The sequence below is a fragment of the Canis lupus genome, chromosome 11 (assembly GCF_011100685.1).
Source record: "Canis lupus familiaris isolate Mischka breed German Shepherd chromosome 11, alternate assembly UU_Cfam_GSD_1.0, whole genome shotgun sequence".
NCBI classification, from domain to species: Eukaryota; Metazoa; Chordata; class Mammalia; order Carnivora; family Canidae; genus Canis; species Canis lupus.
Window position 1 is genome coordinate 22,616,735 of NC_049232.1, and position 24,272 is coordinate 22,641,006.

Here is a 24,272-nt window from a genome sequence, read left to right on the forward strand (position 1 = left end):
CTGAGTTTTGGGAAGTGTCCAGTTCGATCGTGGGGAATGTGCCTCGGATTGGGGTCTGGGGGAGCGGGGGCTTCTCTCTAAGAACCGTCATTAATCGTTCATTCACCAAATGCCAGACTCGGGCATGGGCACAGCCCTCTGGTCCCTGCCCATGGGAGAAGCTGGTACTGGGTTGTGGCTCCATTCCCATTTCCACCTCTGATCTGCCCATATCCTGCTGTTCTGCTGCTTGAGGCAGAATCCTTGTGGGATAAAGAAGCTAAGAGAGGGGGCTCAGGTTCTGAGAACACTTGAAGGTGTAGTGCTGCCCCCTTGACTTGTTGCCAAGTGTGGCATCTCATGCCCATGGGATATAATTCACATACCATACCAATTCACAATCAGAGAGCAGCAAGGAAATGACCTGGAAAGGAGGATGGGGAAGGGAAAGGCATACTGAAGGATACTCAATGTTGGAAGCAATAGCCAGCTGTATGAGGTAGGGAAAGGAAAGGGGTCCTTGGGTGTTTAAGCAACAGGTGGCTCAGAGATGCTGGCACCTAGCAGGCGAGGAGATTGCTGTGGGCTCTGCCGTGGAGGAGAACATGTCAAGGTACAGAAAAGAGTCCTTGTGGAGGAGAAAAGAAGTTGGCCATTGAGATTTGTAGGCTGGGCTACAAGTACCAGTTGCAAGTTCTGGACTTTATTATTGGCGTGATATGTTTCTGAATGATTAGTGGGTGGGGTAGACAAGAGATCCCAAGGACAAATATGTTTGGGAAACACTGTGTTCAAAAAAGCTAAACACCGCTTACTGGGCTTTATAAGAGCGTTATTCCATATGCTCATTAATAAGCATCTTGTGGCATCCCTGGATGGCTCAGCGGTTTAGTGCCTGCCTTCGGCCCAGGGTGTGGTCCTGGGGTCCCGGGATTGGGTCCCACATCGGTCTCCCTGTGTGGAGCTTGCTTCTCTCTCTGCCTGTGTCTCTAATGAATAGATGAATAAACTATTTAAAAAAAATAAATTAGGCATCTTGTGTTTTCCAAGAGTGGAGAGGGTATGGAGAAGCCCCCCACACACACACACACACCATTAGCCCAGCCTCATGGGACTTGTGCTCTTCTGATAACATTGGGGCCCAAGATTAATAAGTATGTCTTTCTTGCTGGCTCTGGCCCACATGGAATAGGTGGGCACATGTAGGTGCTAAGGAAAGCATGACTTTCCTAGAAACCCAGATTCAGTGACCATCTCCTCAAAGAGAGGCCAGCCCATAGAATGCTTTATGAATGAGTTTGGCAGGCTCAAGGTTCTGGGTCCCAGGCTCTAGGAATATCCTACTCCCCAAATCAGGTTTTCAGCAAAGTATCAGTGAATCTGGGATACCTGGTCATGTAAGCTACTCTATAGTGATGACCTTTTGCATGCAGTGTGAAAGCAGGCTGAGAAAGGAGAGGTCAGTGGGAGCTGGCACCTCCAGGGGAGGGCTCCAGGATGAGGCAGGGCGTGGTAAGACTTTCCAGGTGGCCGAGTTTTAGTGGTATAGGAAGAGAGGACTGGCCTGGCCGGTCTGGCCAGCATCAGAGAGAATGCTGGAGAGGCCCAGAGAATCAGCTTCACCAGCCTCTTTGAGGAGCTGGATCTCAGGCTGAGGAATGTGATGTGTCTTATGTGAGCCTACAGAATACATGCCTCCAAGCCCTCCCTTTCATCAGGTCTCACTTCAACCTTCATGGCCAGATGAGCCTCCCAAGTCTTTTCCATGTATTTTCCTTTCTTCCTTGTTCATATCACTCCCCATCCTGCCACTTTCCAACACCCCACCATAGCACTGGAATGATTTTGGCTGGCTGGGGGTCACCAGAGTCCTCCTGACAGATCCATTTCAATTTATTTTGTATTTATTTATTTTTTATTTAAATAATCTCTTCACTCAGCCTGGGGCTCGAACTCACAACCCCAAGATCAAGAGTCACACACCCCTCCAACTGAGCCAGCCAGGCACCCTTAACATTTTTTAAAAATAAATAACCTGATTGGGATATAATTCACATACCATACAATTCATCAATTTAAGTATATTCACAGAGACACAGAGATGTGCAACAATCAACTACAATCAGTTTTAGGACATTTCATCACTCCTCCTCCTAAAAAAAAATCATACACATTAGGAGTCATTTCATTTTTCTCCCCATGCCCCACTTCCAGTTGTAGGTAACCACTTAATCTACTTTCTGTCTTTTTAAAATTATTATCATTAAGTAAGCTCTGTGCCCAACGTGGGGCTTAAACTCATGACCCCAAGATCAAGAGTCGCACATTTCACCGACTGACCCAGCCAGGCACCCCTACTCTCTGCCTTTATGGATTTGCCTATTTGAGGTATTGCATTTAACTGAAATCACCCACTATGTCGTCTTCTGTCACCAGCTTCTTTCACTTGCATTTTTTTTTTAATTTTTTTTTAATTTAAATTTATTTATTCATGATAGTCACACGGAGAGAGAGAGAGAGAGAGAGACAGAGACACAGGCAGAGGGAGAAGCAGGCTCCAAGCACCGGGAGCCCGATGTGGGATTCGATCCCGAGTCTCCAGGATCACGCCCTGGGCCAAAGGCAGGCACCAAACCGCTGCGCCACCCAGGGATCCCGCATTTTGTTTTCAAGTTGTATCCATGTTGTAGCATATATTAGAATTCCTTTCCCTTTAATGGCTGGATAACATTCCATTGTACAGATATACTTCATTTGGCTTATACATTTATTGGTTTGTGGACACTTGGGTTGTTTCTACTTTTGGGTATTATGAATAATGCTGCTATGGACATTCATGTACAGGTTTTTATATAGACATAAGTTTTCATTTCCCCAGGGTATATCCTTAGAAGTAGAATTTCTGGATCATATGGCAACTCTATATTTAATCTTTAGGGGAACTGTCAGATTGTTTTCCAAAACAGTTGCACTATTTCATATTTCTTTTTTTTTTTTAAGATTTTATTTATTTATTTATTTGAGAGAGTGAGAGTGCACTAGTGGAGTGAGGGGCAGAGGGAAAGAAAGAGGGACAAGCAGACTCCCCACTGAGCAGGGAGCCTGATGTGAGGCTTGACCCCAGGACCCCAAGATCATGACGTGAGCCAAAGTCGGACACTTAAGAAACAGAGCCATTTAGGCACCCCTTCACATTTCTACCAGCAGTGTATGAGGATTCCAATTTCTCCACATCCATGTCAACATTTGTTATTATCTGTTCTTTTAATAATAGCCATTCTAGTTGTATGAGGTAGTATCATATTATGGTTTCATTCGCTTTTCCCTGATGGCTAATGATGATGAGTATTTTTTCATGTGCTTTTTGGCCATTTGTATATGTTCTTTGGAGAAATGTATATTCAGATCCCTGGCCCATTTTTTGAGTGAGAATTTCAACTTTCTACTATTAAGAGTTCTTTATTATTCTAGATAAAAGTCCCTTGTCAGATATACGATTTGTAAACATTTTCTACCATCAACTAGGTTGTCTTTATATTTTCTTCATGATGCCCTCTGTAGTCCAAAGTTATTAATTTTTATTAAGCCCAGTTTATCTATTTCTTCTTTGGTTGCTTGTGCTTTTGGTGTCATAGCTAAGAAACAATTGCCCGATCCCAATAACAAATATTTACACCTATGTTTTCTTTTAAGAGTTTTAGAGTTTTTCTTCTTACACTTAGGTCTTTGATCTGTTTTGAGTTAAGTTTTACATATGGCATGAGGTAGAGATCCAACCTCATTCTTCTGCACATGAATATTCAGTTTTTCCAGCACTGTTTGTTGAAGATTTCTCTTTTCACTCACTGAGTAGTCTTTATGCCCTTGTCAAAAATCAGTTGACCAATAAAAAAAAAAAAAAATCAGTTGACCTGGGGATCCCTGGGTGGCTCAGTGGTTTGGCGCCTGCCTTCAGCCCAGGGCGTAATCCTGGAGTCCCGGGATCGAATCCCACATCAGGCTCCCTGCTTCTCCCTCTGCTTGTGTCTCTGCCTCTCTCTGTGTGTCTCTCATGAATAAATAAATAAAATATTTTAAAAAAATCAGTTGACCTTAAATGTAAGAGTTTATTTCTGAAAAGTTTTAAAAATATTTTATTTGTTTATTCATGAGAGACACAGAGAGAGAGAGAGAGAGGCAGAGACACAGGCGGAGGGAGAAGCAGGCTCCATGCAGGGAGCCCGACGCAGGACTCGATTCCGGGACTCCAGGATCATGCCCTGGGCCAAAGGCAGGCACAAAACCGCTGAGCCACTCAGGGATCCCCTATTTCTGAATTTTCTTTTTTCTTTTTATTTTTTTCTTTCTTTCTTTTTTTTTTCTTATTTCTGAATTTTCAATCACTTCTCAGCCTTTTGGCTAAGATCAAGTGTAGTATTTCTGAATTTTCACTTTTATTCTGTTGATCTATATGTTTATTCCTTATGCCAGTATCACATAGTCTTGATTACTGTAGCTTTGTAGTAAGTTTTGAAAGCAGGACATGTGAGTCCTCCTGCTTTTTGCTTTTTACCCGGATTGTTTTGGTTGTTCTGAGTCCCTTGCGTTTCCAACATAATTTAGGATTGGTTTGTCAGTTTCTGCAAAAAACCCATTTGAATCTGATGGGATTGCACTGAATCTGCAAATTACCGTCTCAGCAATATTATCTTCTGATCTATGAACATAGGATATCTTTTCCATTTATTTAGGTCTTATTTAATTTCTATCAAAAATGCATTATAATTTTCAATATATTGCACCTGTACTTCCTTGTTTAAATTTGTTCCCGAGTACTTTTTACTCTTTGTGAGTTATTTTCTTAATTCATTTTAAGAATATGTTGCTAGTATATAGAAATACAACTGATTTTTTGTATATTGATCTTATATCCTGCAAACTTGCTGAACTTATTTAGTTATTTAATTAGTTAACTTATTTAATTAGTTCTTGTAGTCGTTTAGTGAGTTCCTTAGAATTTTCTATACACAAGACCATGTCATCTGTAAATATAGTTTTACTTTTTCCTTTCTGGCCTGGAACTTTATTCTTCAAAAACGATAATGAAGGGGCACCTGGGTGGCTCAGTCAGTTAAATGGCCAACTCTTGATTTATTTTTTATTTTTTTAAAGATTTTATTTATTTATTCAGAGAGAGAGAGAGAGAGAGAGAAAGAGAGAAAGAGAGAGAAAGAGAGAGGAAGAAACACAGGAGGGAGAAGCAGGCCCCATGCAGGGAACCCGATCCCAGGTCCCTAGGATCACACCCCGGGCTGCAGGCGGCGCTAAACCGCTGCACCACCAGGGCTGCCCCGCCAACTCCTGATTTAGACTCCCGTTGTGATATCAGGGTTGTGGGATCAGGCCTGCATTGGGCCCCAAGCTCATGGGAGAGTCTACTTGTCCTTCTCCCTCTGCTCTTCCCCCTACTCATGTGCTCTATCTCTCTCTCAAATAAATACATACATAAATAAATAAATAAATAAATAAATAAATAAATAAATAAAATCTTAAAAAGGATAATGAAATTATAAAACTGGTGAGAAAAAAAAACTGGTGAGGCCAACAAAGAGAAAAAAAGGCAATGAACAAATAAAAGAAAGAAGGGGCTTCACTAGAGATCCCATATACATCTATAAGATACTAAAGATATTATGAACAACTTATTGCCAATTGATGTAACAAGTTTGGATGAAGTGGAAAAATCTCTAGAGATAATAACTTATTGAAGGTGATTCATGAAGAAATGAATAACCTAAGTCCATAACTATTAAAGAGATTCTTTCTTTTTATTTTTTATTTTTGATTTTTTTTTAATTTTTATTTATTTATGATAGTCACAAAGAGAGAAAGAGAGAGAGGCAGAGACACAGGCAGAGGGAGAAGCAGGCTCCATGCACCGGGAGCCCGATGTGGGATTCGATCCTGGGTCTCCAAGATCGCGCCCTGGGCCAAAGGCAGGCGCCAAACCGCTGCGCCACCCAGGGATCCCAGATTCTTTCTTTTTAAAATTGTATCAATTTAAAATCTTTCCACAAAGAAAACTCCAAATCCAGATAGCTTTAACTGTGGATTCTTTTTTCTTTTTTTTTTTTAAGATTTTATTTATTTATTCATGAGAGACACACAGAGAGAGAGAGAGAGAGAGAGAGGCAGAGACACAGGCAGAGGGAGAAGCAGGCTCCATGCAGGGAGCCCGACGTGGGACTTGATCCTGGGTTCCCAGAATCAGTCCCTGGGCCAAAGGCAGACGCTAAACCACTGAGCCACCCAGGGATCCCCTACCTGTGAATTATATTCAAGATTCAAGGAAAAGAAAATTCTACTCATACACAAACTTCCACAAATTTACAAGTTTCTACTTCCAAAAAACTCAAGTTATCCTCCTCATTCATGGAATATTAGTTCATTTCATGGAACTAATATGACACTGACCACCCCCCACCCTCCAAATCTGACAGGGTCAATTGAAAATTGAAGGCCAATCTTGTTTATGATCATAGATAGAAAAACTCTAAACAAAGTATTATTAAATAGAAATTGTCATCACATAAAAAGGATAGTGCATATGACAAAGTTATAATTTATCCTAGAAACTCAAGCTTTGTCTAACTTTCAAAAACCAGTTAATGTTATTTATCACATAAACAGATTAAAGAAGAAAAGTCTTGGGTAACCCTGGTGGCTTAGCGGTTTAGCACCGATTGCAGTCCAGGGTGTGATCCTGGGGACCCAGGATCGAGTCCCCCGTCGGGCTCCCTGCGTGGAGCCTGCTTCTCCCTCTGCCTGTGTCTCTGCCTCTCTCTCTCTCTCTCTCTGTGTGTCACTATGAATAAATAAATAAAATCTTTTTTAAAAAATAAAGAAGAAAAAAATAAAATAAAATAAAATGAAGAAAAATCTTATAGTTATCACGATGGATGCAGAAAAAGCATTTGATAAAATTCAACATCCATTGAATCGAATGGATAAATAATGGGGGGAAAAATAAGCTTGACCCAAACTGGAACTGGAAAGAAACTTCCTTAATTTTATAAAGGCTATCTTTTAAAAAATAACTAACGCAAGCATAATACTTAGTGGTGAAACATTGGAAATTTTCCCTTTGAAAATTGGAATAAGAGGATGCCTGGGTGGCTCAGCGGTTAAGAGCTTGCCTTCGGCCCAGGGCGTGATCCTGGAGACCCGGGATTGAGTCCCACGTCGGACTCCCTGCATGGAGCCTGCTTCTCCCTCTGCCTGTGTCTCTGCCTCTCTCTCTCTCTCTCTCTGTGTGTGTGTGTGTGTGTGTGTGTCTCATGAATAAATAAATAAATAATTTAAAAAGAAAAGAAAAAAGAAAACCGGAACAAAACAAAGATATCCATTACCACCACTTTTTTTTTTTTAAGATTTATTTATTTATTTTAGAAAGAGCAGTCATGCATGAGGGCAGAAGGGGGGGGCAGAGGGAGAGAGAGAAGCAGACTGCTCATGCTCTCTCAAATAAATAAATAAAATCTTTTTAAAAATTATATACAACCTAATGTAAAAATAGGCAAAAGATTTGAACCAAAGACTTCACCATAGAAGATACTGAAATAACAAATACATGAGAAGGTGCTCAAGAACATTTGTCGTTAAAAAAAAAAAAAAGAACATTTGTCCTTAGGGAAATAAAAATAAAACTACACACCTGCTGGGCACCTGGGTGGCTCAGTCAGTTAAGTGTCTGCCTTCGGCTCAGGTCATGATCTCCGGGTCCTGGGATCCAGCCCTGCATCCTGAGCTCCCTGCTTTGTGGAGAATCTGTCCCTTCACCCTCCCTACCCATGCTTTCTCAATCTCTCTCTCAAATAAATGAATAAAATTTTAAAACAAAACAAAGCAAAAACGCTACACACCTACTAGAAGGACCAGAATTTAACAAGACTGACCAAATCAAGTGACTGGCAAGGATGGCATCAGTGGCTGCCCTGGGACAGATGAATCACAAAAGTGCACGAGGAAACACTGGGGGATTACAGGCATGTTGTACGTTACAAGGCAGAGTTTAACCTTCAGTTAAACCTTCCGTTCTTCAATTGATAGACATTTCAGTTATTGCCAGTTTGGGCTTGTGGCTGATGCAAAGATGTGTCACCCAGATCCTTCCTCAAGGAAGGATTTGCTGTCCAGTTGCAGTGAGTGTGATAAGCAGAAACCAGCTGATAGTTTATTCAGGGTCTGCATGAGCTACAGAGGGCTGCCTTGCCCCTTCCCAGAGCAGCTTGCATCCAGTGCCTGAACAAAGCAGGGATAACGAGGCTGGGCCGTTTTAATCCAATCTGGGACAATCCAGATGCACAATATTTGCTCCAGAATTCTCTGCCAACTTGGCTTAGACGTCAATGAACCTGCATCACAGTTTGACTTCTTCTGGTCAGCCCTGCTTCCTCTCCCTTCCTTTCATAGATGTTAATCCATAATGTCCCTCATAAATATCTTGCGCTCCAAACTCCATCTCAGCATCTGTTTCCTGGGAACCAGATTTATGACAGGGCTATGACAAACCAAGCTCCTATGACCATTCTTGCCCATGTTTCCTGTCCTATTAACACTCCTTTCTGTAGGATATTTGCCTAGGAATGGAACTGCTGACTCAAAGAGTATGTTATTTTCAACTGTTTTCCAAAATGGGGGTACATGTTTATGTAAATTTATATAGATGAATGTTTTTACTTGGTATTGTGACTTTTAAATTTTAGGTCAGTTTGGTAAGTGTATAGCAATATCCTATTGTTATTTTATTTTATTTTATTTTAAAGATTTTATTTATTTATTCATGAGAGACACACAGGGAGAGAGAGGCAGAGACACAGGCAGAGGGAGAAGCAGGCTCCATGCAGGGAGCCCGAGGCAGGACTCCATCCCAGGTCTCCAGAATCAGGCCTTGGGCTGAAGGCAGCGCTAAACTGCAGAGTCACCTGGGCTGTCCCCTATTGTGATTTTAATTGACATTTCCTGGATTACCAAAAAAACTGAACAATGTTTTATGTTACTGGCCTTTGTCTGTTTGTTTTAGAGAGTGAGAAGCAGAAGGAGAGGGAGAAGGAGGGAGAGAATCTTAAGCAGGCTCCATGCCCAATGAGGGAGCCCAATACAGGGCTCTATCTGACAACCCTGAAATCACGACCTGGGTTTCTTCTTTTTCAAAATGCCTATCTTTTGCCCATTTTTCTCTTTTTATTCCCTTATTTATTTATTTATTTATAGATTTTATTTATTTATTCATGAGAGACCCAGAGAGAGAGGCAGAGGGAGAAGCAAGCTCCCTATGGGGAGCTTAATGCAAGACTTGATCCCAGGACCCTGGGATCACAACCTGAGCCAAAGGGAGATGCTCAACCACTGAGCCACTCAGGTGTCCCTTACTTATTTATTTTAAAATCACTTTATTAAGGTCTGATTGACATACAAAAAGCTGTATGTATTTAATGTCTACAACTTGATGAGTTTGTATTACACATTCTTCTGCTAGGCTGTCTTTTGTTATTAATTCTTATGTTTCCTGTATATGTTCTGGATAAAAGCCTTTAGTTTTATCTGTTATTACTATCTTCTACTACTTTGTATATTGCCTTTTCACTCTTTTAATGTTGCCTTTTGATGAATAGAAATTCTTCATTTTATCCATTTTTCCTTTGTGGTATTGCTTTTTATTCTTTAAGGCAGTACTCCTTACCCAAGATTATGAAGATATCCTTCTATGTTAGTATTATTTTTTTCTATGTTATTATTTTGAAACTTTACAGTGTCGCATTTTTTATTTAGGTCCGTATACACCTGGAGTTGATTTTGGTGTATGGTGTGAGGTAGGGGTCCAATTTCATTCTTTTCCCATATAGGTCCCCAGTTGCTCCAGCCAAGTTTATTAAGAGTCTGTCTTTCTGCCAAGGCTATACCATGCCCTCTCTGTTACACAATCAAGCATATAAATGTGTGCAGGTCTGTTTCTGTAATCTCATCTCTATTCCATTGAACTATCTATTCCCAAAGCCATACCACACTCTCTTAATAACTATAGCTTTATAGTAATATGATATAGTAACAGCAATTCCTTTAACCTCATTCTTCCTCTAGACTGACTTAGCTATTCTTGGCCTTTGGCATGTTCACATAAATTTAAAAATCATCTTGTCGAGTTCCACAAAATATCCTCACGAGTTTTTATAGAAATAAAATTGAATCTATAGAACACTTTGGGACAAACTGACAATCTTTGTAATACTTAGTCTTTCAATCAATGAACATCATAGCTCCATTTATTAAGATCTTTAATTTCTTTTTCTTTAAAGATTTTTTTCTTAGATTTCATTTATTTATTTGAGAGGGAGAGAGTGCACACAAGCATGGGGGAAACGCAGAGGCAAAGGGAGAAGAAAACTCCCCGCTGAGCAGTGAGTTGGATATGGGGCTCCATCCCAAGACCCCAAGGGATGCTGAAGGCAGAGGCTCGACTGACTGAGCCACCCAGGTGCCCTAGATCTTTAGTTTCTGTCAATAATGCTTTATTTTTCTGCATTGGAGACTTATTCAAGTTTTATTTGCTTTATTCCTAATGATTTGGTATTTTATTTTATTATTTTTTCAAAAATATTTTATTTATTTATTTGAGAAGGAGAGAGAGAGCACAAGTAGGGGTAGGGGCAGAGGGGGAAGCAGGTTCCCCACTGAGCAGGGAGACTGAAAGGGTGCTTGATCCCAGGACTCTAGAATTATGACCTGAGCTGAAGGCAGCTGCTTAACAGACTGAGCCACCCCTGGGTTGTATATCGTTTTTGTATAACATATATATATGTAATTTTGGATATGGCTCATACCTATAGGCCTATAATTCATATCAAGTTAATTTTTTATATAATATAAATGGTATGTATGTGTATGTGGTATAAATTTTACATACGGCTATCCAATAGTTCCAGCACCATTTATTGGAAAGATTGTTTGCTTCTCATTGAATTGTCTTGGTACTGTTTGTAAAACATCAATCAATCTTGTATGTCTGGGTCTATTTCTATCTTTACACTAATATCACACTTTTTACCCTAGCTTTTAGGCCACTTTAATTCATTTACTATAAGGGAATTCTTTATGTCTGGGTCTATTTCTATCTTTACACTAATATTACACTTTTTACGCTAGCTTTTAGGCCACTTGAATTCTTTACTATTAAGGCAAAGATCTGGATTTATTTTTTTTTTCAAATAGTTAATGAATTGTCCCTGGGGGGAAAAATCATGCTTTGTATCTCTACTGTTTTGAGGGCAAACTTTATTATATACATATTTATTATGCAATGTATAAGGGTGTATTTCTAGATAATCCTTTCATTTTTGCTTAAATATTTTATTTATTTGAGAGAGAGAGAGAGAGATTATGTGCTTGTGAGCAGGGGGAGGGACAGAGGGAGAGAGAAAGAGAGAGAGAATCTCAGGCAGACTCCCTCCTGAGTGTGGACCCCAAGGTCGGCTTAACCTCATGACCCTGAGATCAGGACCTGAGACAGAATCAGTAGTCAGTCGCTTGACCAACTGAGCCACCCAGGTGCCCCTGAGTAATGAAATGACGTGTCTGTGGTTTCAGTATCAATTCTATGACGAGTGTTTTGATTAATATTCCTGTCTGGGAGTAAAGAGGGAGCCCAGGGTTCCCCCTGCTCTGAGAAGACTGCTCCACCTCAAACCTCCAGACTGCCAACAGCAGGAGTGAAGGGGGCTCCTGACAGGTGCTTTCTCCTCCCACTTCCCAGCAAACCCAGCCTGGCCACCACCCTCTATCTTGAGCCCCTCAGGACTGCTCTCACCAATCCCTTTATCTTCGTTCATACAGTCCCATGAGAGGTCCAGAATTCTCAGGGCATCCCTCATCCCAGGACTCAGCCCCATGTGGCTTTGCATTACCCTTTTCTGAACTCATCACCTACCTTACCCCAGGTCTATAAATCCTTTCACTGGTCTCTGCAACTCCCAGTCTGGCATCAGCTAACTTCCATATCCTCAACCTTATTTCAGAATGTCCCCTTTGTTTTCTTGCTCTAATGGAAACCTATCTCTCCTGTAAGGACTCCACCTTACCTTCAGCCTCTCAAGGGGTGGCCCTTGTCCCTCTTGTGGTCCTTGTGTCCCCGGGTTTGGTGTAGGGAGTGCTCATTTTGCTCCTCAGTGTCACAGTTTGCCCTCCTCCTTGGAAACACCCATGTCTAGAAGCCATGTCATCAGACAAGACTACCTGTTCCCTCACTTTTGGCAGCCACTGACAGACTCCTTGGTCTCTTCTCCTGGTTCCTTGAAGATTTTATCTTCTAGCCCACAGTCCCCCTCTCCAGAGGCACTTCTGCCTTAGTTTCTAATTTTTCCATTCATGCAGATGAACAGGCTCCTCAGTCACTTGGCCTCCTCTTCACAACCTTGGCTTCTGGCACACCTCAGCACCTTGCCCTCACAGGCAGACTTCCAATTAGTCATTATCTGTCAGTGCAGTCCCTTCATTGACTGGTGTCTTTGTGTCCCCTCTAGGTAAACACTACCTTTCTCTCCAGTTCACTCCCTCTATTGCCCCAACTCCAATAGTTCTTCACGGAGCCTACTGATCTGAGCAAACATTCACGATCCCTCTCCCCCACAGGCCCCCTTCCCTCCTTACCCAGCTTAGAGCCCAAGGTCCAGTGCTAGAATCTCTCCCTTACCCCTTCCTGCAGAATAGTCACCTGGCAAAACCACAGCTCTGGTTCGACTCAGCACTCTACCCACTCTCTACACCTGCATCCACAGGCTGTCTGAGCCTAAAGAAAAACCCACAATTGGCTGCCCAGTCTCGCTTTGAATTAATGAGTACAAGTCTCTCTCAGTAGGACCTACAGGCTACCCAGCAATCATACTACACCCCCAAGGGTGCTTACACCCTCTCCTTCAGCCAACTGCCTCACACCTCCTCTTCCACCTCACTCTCAGCTGACAACCTGTTCCTAGTTTGCTAAGAAAATAGAAGCCCTCACCAGAGAAGTTCCACGGGCTCCACCACTATTTCCCCCACCCACTTGCATCTGTGTTCATCAACTCTGGCTTTCGTCTTGCTAATATGGGTGAACTGTCCATGCTCCTATTTCAGGACTGGCCTCTTTTTTGTACACCAGATGCCATCCCCACCTGTCTACTCAAAGACTTTATTCCAACATTTATCCCCTTTCTCACCTACGTCATCAAAATTCCCCTCTCTCCAGGATTGTTCCCATCAGCACACAAAAATACTGTGGTTTTTCCATCTTACAGAAAAACCTCCTCTTGGCCTTATATACCCCTCAAACTCTTACCCAATTTCTCTGCTCCTCTTTGTGGCCCAGCCCCTAGAAGGAATTGTCTCTTCTTGCTACCTCAAGTCCTCTCCCTGCTTCCTTTCTCCCACCACTACAGCAAGACTACATCTGTCAAGGAATCTCCATGTTCTCAAATATCCGGCTTCACTTTCCTTGCTTCTCGGTAGCATGTAAGAGTTCATTTCTCCCTGCTCGGCGCCCAGATCATCACCATCCTCTCCTGGTTTCCCTCCTACCTCTCTGTTTGCTCTGTCTCTGTCTCCTTTGCTGGCACCTACCTCCTAGTCTCCAAGGCTCAGTCCTTGGATCTCTTTTAATCTCTTATCTTCACTCACTCCCTTGATAATCTCCTCCAGTGTCCTGGTTTTAAATAACATTCCGTTGCTGACAACTTGCAAATTTATATCCCTGGCCTAAGCCTTTTTCTGAATTCCAACTTATATTGTCTCTAGGCAGACTCCTGAAGCTGAATCATGGCTGCCCCCACCCCTGCCAATCAGGTTCAAGCTCACCAACTTTCTCTTATCCATAGCTGGCCCACTTCCCTGTAGATGTTTGAGTTTTGAACCTAAATCTAGAGGATGAAGATTAAGACTTCCTCTGCATAGGCCTGTGGAGCAAAGGGAAGTCGGAGTCAGTGCTGGTGGCTTCATGCACATCACAGGCTGCTTGATTCACTTTCCATTTTGGGCTGGCTGAGCAGCTCAGAGTGAAGCACTCCTGGCTAGCTCAAGGTGGCCACTGGGAGTGCATCTCATGGGCATACAGGCACCTGCCCCCTCACACACACCCTTGTACACTCTGTCTGCCCTGTGTCTCTTTCCTGCCTTCCTCCCCAGGTAAGGACATAGTGACCTTCCAGGAGGGCCCAATGCTGAAGACATTGCCCACCCATCTTGTGGCCTCCATGCAAACTGGGATTATGTCTCTTCTGGACCTCACAGCTCTCTGGGGGTCCATGGGGACCAGGCTAATTGGGGCCAACTGGCCCTTCTGGCTCCTTTCCCACCTTCTTGGGGCTCACTCCCTGGAGTCATACCTGACCTGGGAACCCACCTGGGCTTTCAAAGTAGATTACATCCCGCAAACAGGTATTGAGCCCAATACCCACAAACAGGAGGCCAAGAGTGTGGTTCACTGAGGCAGGACGTGTCTGTCTTCCAAGAAGCCTCCTGAGCAGGCTTCTCAGCAGCAGCTGGGTTGAAGGGCAGTTTTCCTCTTCCCACACCACTCAAAGCTGCAATTTTGCAAACCAGGAATTAAAGGCTGGAAGACTCAACGCCCTGTGGTCTCCCAAAGTGGGAGGACCCTAAAGGAGGATCAGCTTCCCTTAGAAGCCAGGCACATTGGCAAGAAGTACTGGATAAACAAGCAATCTTGGGGCAATGCTAATCTGCTTTTTCCTCTTCTTCACAGTGTCTGACTGATTCTAAATTGAATTATTAATCCAGTCCTGTGAGCTCGTGTCACTTTTCCAGACAACCAGTTTATTCTTGACTCGCCCACTATCAATTTCAACATGCAATTTGCAATGAAATTTGACTGATCAGCACTACCATAATTAGTTGCAAATGTCTGTGCTTGTATTTGTTTGGTGTAGGGGCTTTTTCATTAAAGTGATGGAGGCCAGTAAACGCCATGACTTTGCTCTGGGACATAGGACTAGGAGCGGTTGTGTTATGGGCCAGGGAGTGACTGGCTCCTAAAAGAGGGTGGGGACTTGGAGTTGCAGCACCGGGAGCTGTGTTTTCGCCTTAACACTTTTGTGTTCACAGAGCGTACTCCCAGTTGGGCAGAAGATTACATGTGCAACTCGCAGGGAAGAAAGGAACTGGAGTTCCCTCCCCTGGCCTCTCCCTGAAATCTCCAGAAATGTTCTTTTTTTTTTTTTTTTAAAGATTTTATTTATCCATTCATGAGAGACAGAGAGAGAGAGAGAGGCAGAGACACAGGCAGAGGGAGAAGCAGGCTCCATGCAGGGAGCCAATGTGGGACTCTATCCCGGGACCCCAGGATCACACCCTGAGCTGAAGGCAGACGCTAAACTGCTGAGCCACCCAAGGATCCCTCCAGAAATGTTCTTGCAAACCTCCAGTAACAGGGGTCTTGCTCTCCAGCGAGGCAGCTCTGCATGTGGGGTAAGTTCTTCCTTGCCTGGGCTCCCACCTGCCAGCTACAGGATTGTTCCACCTAGTCCAGTGTTCTGCTCTCAACTCGGCAACTGTCACACTGCATGGACTTGGGCCAGTCTCTAAGCCTTAATGTTTCCATCTGAAAAAGGGGAATTATCTGGTGATTCTGTCTTTAGTATTCTAACAGAGTTTCTAGGTAAAAACAACAGAAATTGACCCCTAACTTAAGCAGATTGACTTAACTGACTTAAGCTAAATTGATTTAAGCAGAAAAATATTAAGGTTGTTGAGCAGCTCAGAGAATCTCTGGGCAGAGCAGAAAAACAGTGGCGACACAGCCAGGAACAGAGCCCCAGATCATCCTGCAAATTGGCTCAAGTTAGGACCTCCTTGCCCTCACTCTCACCAACACCATCATGCTCTAGGCTCTGCACCCTTGGCTGCTGCCTTGTGCCCATGCTCTGTGCTGTCCCCATCTCCACCATCCTAGCAACCCTGGACCTGCCGTGCTTACGGTAACTGCCGAGGAGAAGCCTCTGTGATCCCTGCTTCTTTGGGCCACTAGCTCCTGGATCAAGGTCTGGAGCCAGTGTGTCTGACTGTCAGGGCCTCAGTCATGGGCCTCGACCCAGCCACGAGGAGGCTGGGAAAGTATGCACATGGTACTTTCAACCTCTGTAATGGGAAGTGGGCTCTGCCTCAGAATGAGGGGAATTCCCCATCACAGGAATGAGGGTTCAGATCCTGGGTAGCCAAAAAGAAGAACAAAGAATCAAATAAGGTGGTAGATGTTAAAAGAGGTTAGAAAAGGTATCAAGCTCAGGGTTGGCTCAATCAGTTGGGTGTCTGCCTTCAGTTCAGGCCATAATCCTGGAGTCCTGGGATCTATATCCCACATCAGGCTTCCTGTTCAGTGGGGAGTCTGTTTCTCCCTCTCCCTCAGCCTGCCGTTCCCCTTGCTTCTGCGAGTGCTCGTGTTGTCTCTCTCTCTCTCTCCCTCACTGTCAAATAAATAAATAAATAAATAAATAAATAGGTATTAAGCTCAACACATCTGCCAAAGATCACTTTTCATTCTATTAATATTTCTGCTGATACAAGAGGAGAAAGCTGTGATCCCCACCCTCAAAGTACAGTACAATCAGGGAGTAAGAAGGCATGGGCCAGGTGCTCTAGGCAGGAGAGTTCCCTGTTGAGAACTGTTGTAGCTTCCCTGCTTAGTATCCACCCCTCCTTCCTCTTCAGGGAATAGCACCCCAGTTTTCATCTGAGGAACTATTCCTCTTAACATTTTCAGCTCATGTGCTTTGGAGTAATACTCTGGCTTGTGAGTCCCATGTGAACCAGGCCTGGCCAGTCCAAGTGGCGTAGTGCCTGATGCATTGTGCTGAGTTACACAGATGGTTGGTTTAGGGATGGGCATGTGACATAAGCCAGCCCGTGGGGTCCAACTGGAGTCTATACTAAGTATTTGATAGTCCTAGAAAAAGATGTTGCCCTTGCATTTGGACTTGGAGGTATGAGGTTGTCAGCTTGGAGCTCTGGCAGCTGTCTTGTCACCAGCGTATAAGAACAGGGCCAATCCTTAGGAAAGCAGAAATGAAAAATGGTGTGGTCCTGATGACCTGGTTGAGCCCCCAGATCAAGGTGTGCCTGAAACCCCTGAACTTTTCCATTATGTAAACTGAACAAACCAATACATTGTTCTCTTTTGCTTAAGCCAGTTTGGAGGAATTTCATATCACTTGAAGCTAAAAGAATTTGAAATGATCCTCCCATATACACCCTGCTGAAGCATCAGCCTGGAATCAGCTCCTTGGGAATATCCACAATGAAATTACCAGAGGGCCTTCTCTCTGGTGCAGTTTTTCAGACCCCCATGATAAGGCAAGTTCCCCACAGTCATCCCATTTTATAGATGGGAACACAGAGGGACAACAGAGCAACAGTCTGGGGTACTCAGAATTGACCTAGAGGTCAGGTCTCTGGATGAGAGGACTCAGGTACCATCCCCAACCTCTCCACACCTCAGCAGCATGTCCACAGAAGACAGTCTAGGGACATATGGCCTGAAAAAAGCCTGATCATGAGGATGATGGAGTGGTTGGTAGGATATTTAGACAAGCACACACATTGTCTATGTACAGCTAAAGAACCCAGCCTCGGCCTGTAACAGAATGCTTCCTGGCATCAGGGTAATAATCAGATTGGCCCAGGTCTTCTCCAGGACCCCTCTAGGGCTCTCTCTCACACCACCCCCTCCCCACAACCTGCCTCCAGGGAGCCCTGAGTACTGGTGAAACGTTACTGCTTCCCACAACAAACAGTACAGTACCCTAACCATGGTGTTTGCTCTCAACGACCAGCCCTTCAAAGTGTTGGAAAGCATCACTCAAACCTTAAGGAAGCCCCTTCTTTCCCAAGTTAAGATACTGTTGGGGGGTTTTTCAGAGATGCAGTTAGCTCTCCCCATTCTAGGATCTGGGCCACGGAGAAAAACAGGAGGACAGAATCCACCTCTGAGAAACCCTGCATGCAGGTCTTGCCAATGGCAAGGAATCAGGGTCCCATGAACTAGAAGTGGCTCAGAAGGAATCAGATGAGAGGACCTTCCCTCCTGGGCTCTAGAAACAGCCTGCCAGCGCTGCAGTAGTCCATCCAGACTGGCTAAATCAGTTACACAGGTGGATGGGCCCTGGTACAAGTGGAGAGACCAGTTCAGGCACATGGGGCCTCTGCTTTGTGACACCATGTGGCAGTGTTGGGATGCCTGACCCTACATGGAGTCTTACTGTTCTTGTCCACAGTCAGAAAAATGGCGTTTCATAAGATGGTCCCATCCTCAAACATGCTATCCCCATATTCTGATTTGGAGTCCTGGAACTGTAAGCCACACTGAAACCTAAACAGGACTCTATAGCCTCTAGACCAAGGACCTGAGACTGCATGTGTCCTGGCAGGCCCCAATGCCCCCCATAAACCCAAGTACAATTGTTAGCAGGCTGTGGGTAGAGCCCATGGGTATATGCACATCATTTCTGAACCAGTTTTGGAATTGGGCTGGTGAGTATTTGCAGCCTAAGAAATGGGTTGAGACATTGCCTTTTCCCAGCAATATAAGTAGTTCTAGAAACACCCATTTGCAGTTTCACACTGAGCTTTGAGAAAAATCATTTGAAAACTGTTAGCAATAAGTATGTTTTCAAGCTATACATAGGCATGTCTGATAGCCCAACAGTTCCACTCCTAAGTACATATACCCAACAGAGAAGGTACATACATGTCCCAAAAGACATGCACTATTTGTTGTAGCCAAGGCTGGAAATAACCCAAATTTCCATTAGCAGTGGTATCAGTAAATCAGTGGTAGTATATTCACAAACCAGAGAATAGCAATGAAACTGAGCAAACTATTTCATAGCCAGTAACATGGATGAATCTCATTGAGTAAGAGAAACCAGACAGAAAAATAGTATGTACTATCTGATCCCATGTACATAGTTTTTAAAAATAGGCAAACTAATCTGTGGTGACAGAGGCTACCATAGTGGTTACCCCTGGGGGCAGTGACTTACAGAAGGCAATAGGAGGCTCTGGGGGCTGGCGATGCTCTGTATTTGGCCACACAGGTGATAGTTACACAGGCTTGTTCACAGGAGCTATACCTTTATGAGCTGTGCACTTCTCTCCATGTACTTTAGACTTCAATTAAAACATTTGTTTAAAATAGATAAATAACCCCTCTGACCGAATCTACCCCAAGCAGAAATTCCAGAAAGCCTGGAAATTGAAGATCTCTTTCCGTGGTATCCTCCACTGATCCTTAGATATTTGGGTTCTCAGATGTCTTAAAAACTAAAGTCAGCAACCAGAGGTATGGGGACATGGGCAAAGAGGAAGGTGGCCTAGTGGGACAACTGTGCCCAGGAGTGGGCTGAGGGCTTCGAGGGCACACAGGCCTCCAGAGGGCCTGCCCTAGCCTTGGATGAGCACACCAGACAGGCCAGCGCAGGTGAGCTGGCACTCCTGAAAGTCCACACCGAGGTCAGCCCCCATAAGCCTTCTAAGAGCCTGGGCTGCTAAGATAAATTCTTTCCTCCGGCCTCTGAAAGAAGAAAGGGAGTGCATCCTGTTATAGGGCTAAGGCAGGGAAGGGGCAGAGGGGCCAAGTTAGGGTTCACTTTAGGCTTGGCACTGGGTCCAATTTCACTAGAATCTTTCCACATTGTTCATGCTCTCCCAGATGGTCAACTGCCTGCTGGCTCAGCTCAACAGCACATAGTACGTGACCTGGCACTTAAGAGGTTTCTAGTGTGTTCATCTAAGAAGGGGGGAGTCAGAGAGCCAATAGCCCTACTGCACTTTGTCTTAGAGAGGAAAGCTCGCCACCTCATATGTCTGGATGAGAGGGAAAAAGGGGTTCCTTGGACCATTCCAATGTTAGGAAGTCCTAACACTACCTTGCATACAGTAGGTGCTCCCTGAGCTTTGTTGAGAGGTTGGTTAGAATAGAGTTTCCAGTCTTGGGAACAGGATCTGGGTCTGCCTAAAAACCAGACAAGTAAGGACTCACTCTGTGGGCTGGGCTCAGAGGGAGCAGGTCCTGCCCTAGGCCACACAGGAGTCCCTGGAGTGCCTGAGTTATTGGAAAGGACTGTATCAGCTTGGAGGATTAGGCACTGTAATCAGAGAGAAGCAGAGCCTGCCACCTTCACCCCACTGTACAGAGAGGCAGACTGAGCCTTGGAGAAACTTGGTGCCTTGTTCCCACCTCATAGCTAAGCTGCTAAAGCCTGGATTAGTGCTGCGCTATCAAGCCTGCTCCAGCTCTGAGTTACTTCACAGAAGCATCACTGCCCACTCAATATATACCCATACCCGGTTCAGCTCAGGTACCCTCACCTTGCCTGCCTCAGGAACAGGAATCAGCAAACTATTCGAGTAAAGGGTCAAATGCTTGAAACTTTACAGTCTATGGGTCTATACAGTCTCCATCACAGCTCCTCAGCTCTGCCTTGTAATATGAAAGCAGCCAGAGATAACATGTAAGTGCATAGGCATGGCTGTGCTCCTTGGTTTATGAATGCTGAAATTTGAATTTCCTGTAATTTCCACATGTCATGAAATATTATTCTTCTTTAATTTTGTTTTCAGGGGGTGCCTGAATGGCTCAGTCAATTAACCATCTGACTCTTGGTTTTGGCTCAGGTCATAATCTCCCATTTGTGGGACTGAGCCCCATGTTGGGCTCTGTGCTCAGTGCAAAGTCTGCTTTAGATTCCCTCTCCCTCTCCCTCACACTCATGCTTTCACCCTCTCTCGCAAATAAATAAATGAAATCTTAAAAACAATAATTTTAGGGGTACCTGGGTGGCTCAGTCAGTTGAACATCTGCCTTGGACTCAGGTCGTGATCTCAGGGTCCTGGGATCAAGCCCCACATCAGGCTCTCTGTTCGATTGCAAGTCTGCTTCTCCCTCTCCCTCTCCCTCTCCCTCTCCCTCTGTAATCTCTCTGGTTCTTACTCTCTGTCAAATAAATAAAATATTTTTTAAAAATTTTATTTTCAGGGATCCCTGGGTGGCGCAGCGGTTTGGCGCCTGCCTTTGGCCCAGGGCGCGATCCTGGAGACCAGGGATCGAATCCCACGTCGGGCTCCCGGTGCATGGAGCCTGCTTCTCCCTCTGCCTGTGTCTCTGCCTCTCTCTCTCTCTCTCTCTCTGTGACTATCATAAATAAATAAAAATTAAAAAAAAATTTATTTTCAACCATTAAAAAATGTAAAAACTGTTCTTAGCTCATGGGCTTTACAAAAATAGGCACTAGACCAGATCAGACCCTTAGGCCATAGTTTGTCAATTCCGTTCTAGAATGTGCTGTCCTAGGGCCCATACTCCCCAAGTCACTGAGGTGTTAAGTCAAATCCTCCTGAAATATGGGTGATAATACAGTGACCAACTGTTCTGGTTTGCCCAGGGCTGAGGGGTTTCCCAGGATGTGGGATTTTTGGTGCTAACATCAGGACAGATTCAAGGGAAACAGGATGGTTGGTCACCCTAGGTGGTAATCATTAATCCAAAGAGGAGACAGGCTTCAGGAGGCACCAGTCAGGGTTCTAGCATGACCCCCTACGGCCTGCCCCACGCACTGCCTAGTCCCTGTGGTTTGTGGTAGAGACTTGACCCGCTCTGCCTGGCCCAAGGCAGGGAGATGCCCCCCTCCTCCAAGCAAGAAAACCTCTGTGGTCTGGGCGCTCTCAAAAGGCAGGAAGTTGAATCATCAGCTCCGGTAACGTCTCTGTCAGCCTGTGGGTCTGCTCAGGGAGCTCAGGGCTCTAGGCCCAGGGGGCTGGCTCTACACTTTGTTTGCTGCTTTCTCTGAACAGGAAAGCTCTGGAGTGAGGTTTCCAGTGAGGCTTCTGAAGAAATGAGAGTGTTGAGTCAGGCAGTAAGAAGAGCTGGATGGCAGGTCCACTGGAGCTCTTGGTCAGCTCTGGCCCACGCTTGCTGTGTGGCCTTCAGTGACCCCATCATCCTCTCTGTTTCTTGGCTTTGCCTTCTATACCACAGAAAGGCTGATTCTTGAAATCCCCTTCAATTAAGAATGTGGATAGTGACCTAACTGAGAGCATTCTGGGTCTGTGGATGACTCATTCTAGGCTCTACAACCAGAATGCTCAAACACACATCCCTGTCTCCCACTTACCTGGGAGCAGGACCTGAATAGCCACCCTCGTTTAGACTGCAGAGGCCTTAGGAAGGTGACGGTTCTGGATTTAGGGGTCTAGAAGAGAGGAACCAAAGAGGAGAAGCAGGTTAAAGAGGAATACCTACACATAATGAAGATAATCATACCACTTGTTTATGAAGGGCTCACTATGTGCCAACCCTTGGACAACCTGTTTGAGCCTCACAATGACTCTTTAGGATAAGAGCTGTCATTATTTCTACTTTATAAGTGAGGCAAATGAAGCTCAGAGGGGTTAAGTATCTTGCTCATAGTCAAACAGCTACCAAGTGGTGGAGCAGCCATTAACCGCATTGTTAGACTGCACCTTTGAGGTTCTGAGGCTCAGGAAACCTGTGGGGGGAATGGGGGAGGGAAGAGCTTCCCAGAGAAGTCAAGGGTCAGGTGAGGGAGAAAGTGTTCTTGGTGCTGCACAGAGACCCCCAGAGAACAGGCAAAAGTCTGATGGTTGCTGACCTTAGGGACTCTATCCCTGGAGATGCCCCCACAGATTCCCCAGATGGTCTCTGAGAGACTGGCAAAGAAATAGGACACACAGCAGCATTTTGCTGCACAAAAGGAGCTGAGTATTTACTTCCTGAGCAAAGGCAGCAGGCTCTGCTCCAAAGGTGCCCCTGCGTGTCTCTATATGCTGCTCTCTGCCCCAGCATGGGTTCTACATTCAAGGTTCAGAGCATGGGATTCAAGGCCCATGGCAACACTGCTTAGTCTCCCAATGAGAGAGGGGGCCAAGAGAATTTGGCAGTTCTGACCATACTTAGCAGAAGACCAAGCCCAAGTGGGACCAGTAGGGCCACTGACAGGGGGTTGGAGGCAGCCTTCAACTTACCTGTCCTGAGTAACCCAGCAGATAGATGGTCCGGGGCAAAGTGGCCACCCCAGCTCCCCAGGCTACTGACTGGACTCCCAACATAGGCATAGGCTGGGCCTGGAGATACCTTTTCTCCCATGAGTAGCAGGTTCAGAGCAAGGCTTAGCTAAACCTCTGACCATTCCTTACCCTCCCTGGGGGCACCGTGAAATTCTCCACACAGCTCTTAATCTAAAAGGGGCTTTATTAATGCCTGCTACATGGGCACTGACCAGATGGGTAAGAGTGGGGATTTGGGAGGATTTGTTAGCCTGAGGACCTAGTAGGGGCTAGGCCTGTACTGGTGCCTTGGGGTTGAGGTAGGGGCCTGGAATCTCTATGCAGGGGTTGTGGCTACCTCCTGACTCCCACCTGGGTGTGCACTGGACCCCAGGCCTCAGGAGCCAAACCATCCTTGCAGACATTTGGCTTCTCTACCTGGCTATTTTAGGCAGCCTGAAGCTAGACTTGATTATGGCAGAACTGAAATAGCTCATTAGATGTGGCTGGCTCACCCTTCCAAAGGAACCATTTTGGAACCCCTGGGGTCTTGTGGTGAGCACACCCACCCCCATCCTACCCTCCAGTCCTTCTTAGCAGGAAAGGAGGAGCAGCCCAGACAGCCCAGCCTCACCCAAAGCCTCCATACAGAGTGTAGGCTCCATGCGCAGGCACATGGGTCCCTGGCAGCACAATGCCTCTGGCCAGGTCTGGGCCCTGCCTTCTTCTCTGCCTCCAGCTCCTCCCCACAGGAGAAAGGGCAGAACAGGACTGTCCGGTTGAGGACACTGTGGGACTGTGCCCAGGGAGTGACAGTTCTGGGCCTCTCCCTGCTCCTGATGCTTGCCAGCATGGGTGTGGGGCCCCAGAGGGAGGCCCTAGTCCTTCTCCAGTCCAAAGGCCACTAACAGCCCAGTGGATGCAACTCTGGAGTATGTGGAAGGGGCGGGGTCTCCAGGCAGGGAGGTGCAGGACAAAGGAGGAGGGGCAGGAGAGGAGGCAGAGGCTGGGCTTAGCGCATATCCTGGGGCCTGAGCAAGTCTCTGCCTGGGCCAGGTTGGGCCTGGGGCTGCCCTTGGCTGCCCTTGGCCGCCCCCCCGCCCCCCCCCCAATACACCCTATGGCCTCTGGACACAGCTCTGCATAATGGCCCATCTTCTTCCGCCCCTCCTGCTCCTAGGTGGCAAATCTCCCATAGGACTGGAGTGAAATAT

General features: G+C 45.3%; 1 long non-coding RNA gene and 1 pseudogene across 2 annotated transcripts; one reads left to right on the forward strand and one right to left on the reverse strand.

Moving 5' to 3' along the window:
* Positions 1-1,768: 1,768 nt before the first annotated feature.
* LOC119873889 lies at positions 1,769-24,070 on the reverse strand. Of its 2 annotated transcripts, none has more exons than XR_005366686.1 (3): positions 23,693-24,070; positions 22,167-22,244; positions 1,769-2,132 (listed from the first exon to the last, which is right to left on the reverse strand). It is a non-coding gene; the product is annotated as an uncharacterized LOC119873889 (long non-coding RNA). The 2 variants fall into 2 exon arrangements; XR_005366687.1 differs by having other exon boundaries at positions 23,038-24,070.
* LOC119874096 lies at positions 4,358-4,532 on the forward strand (annotated as a pseudogene).
* Positions 24,071-24,272: the final 202 nt, after the last annotated feature.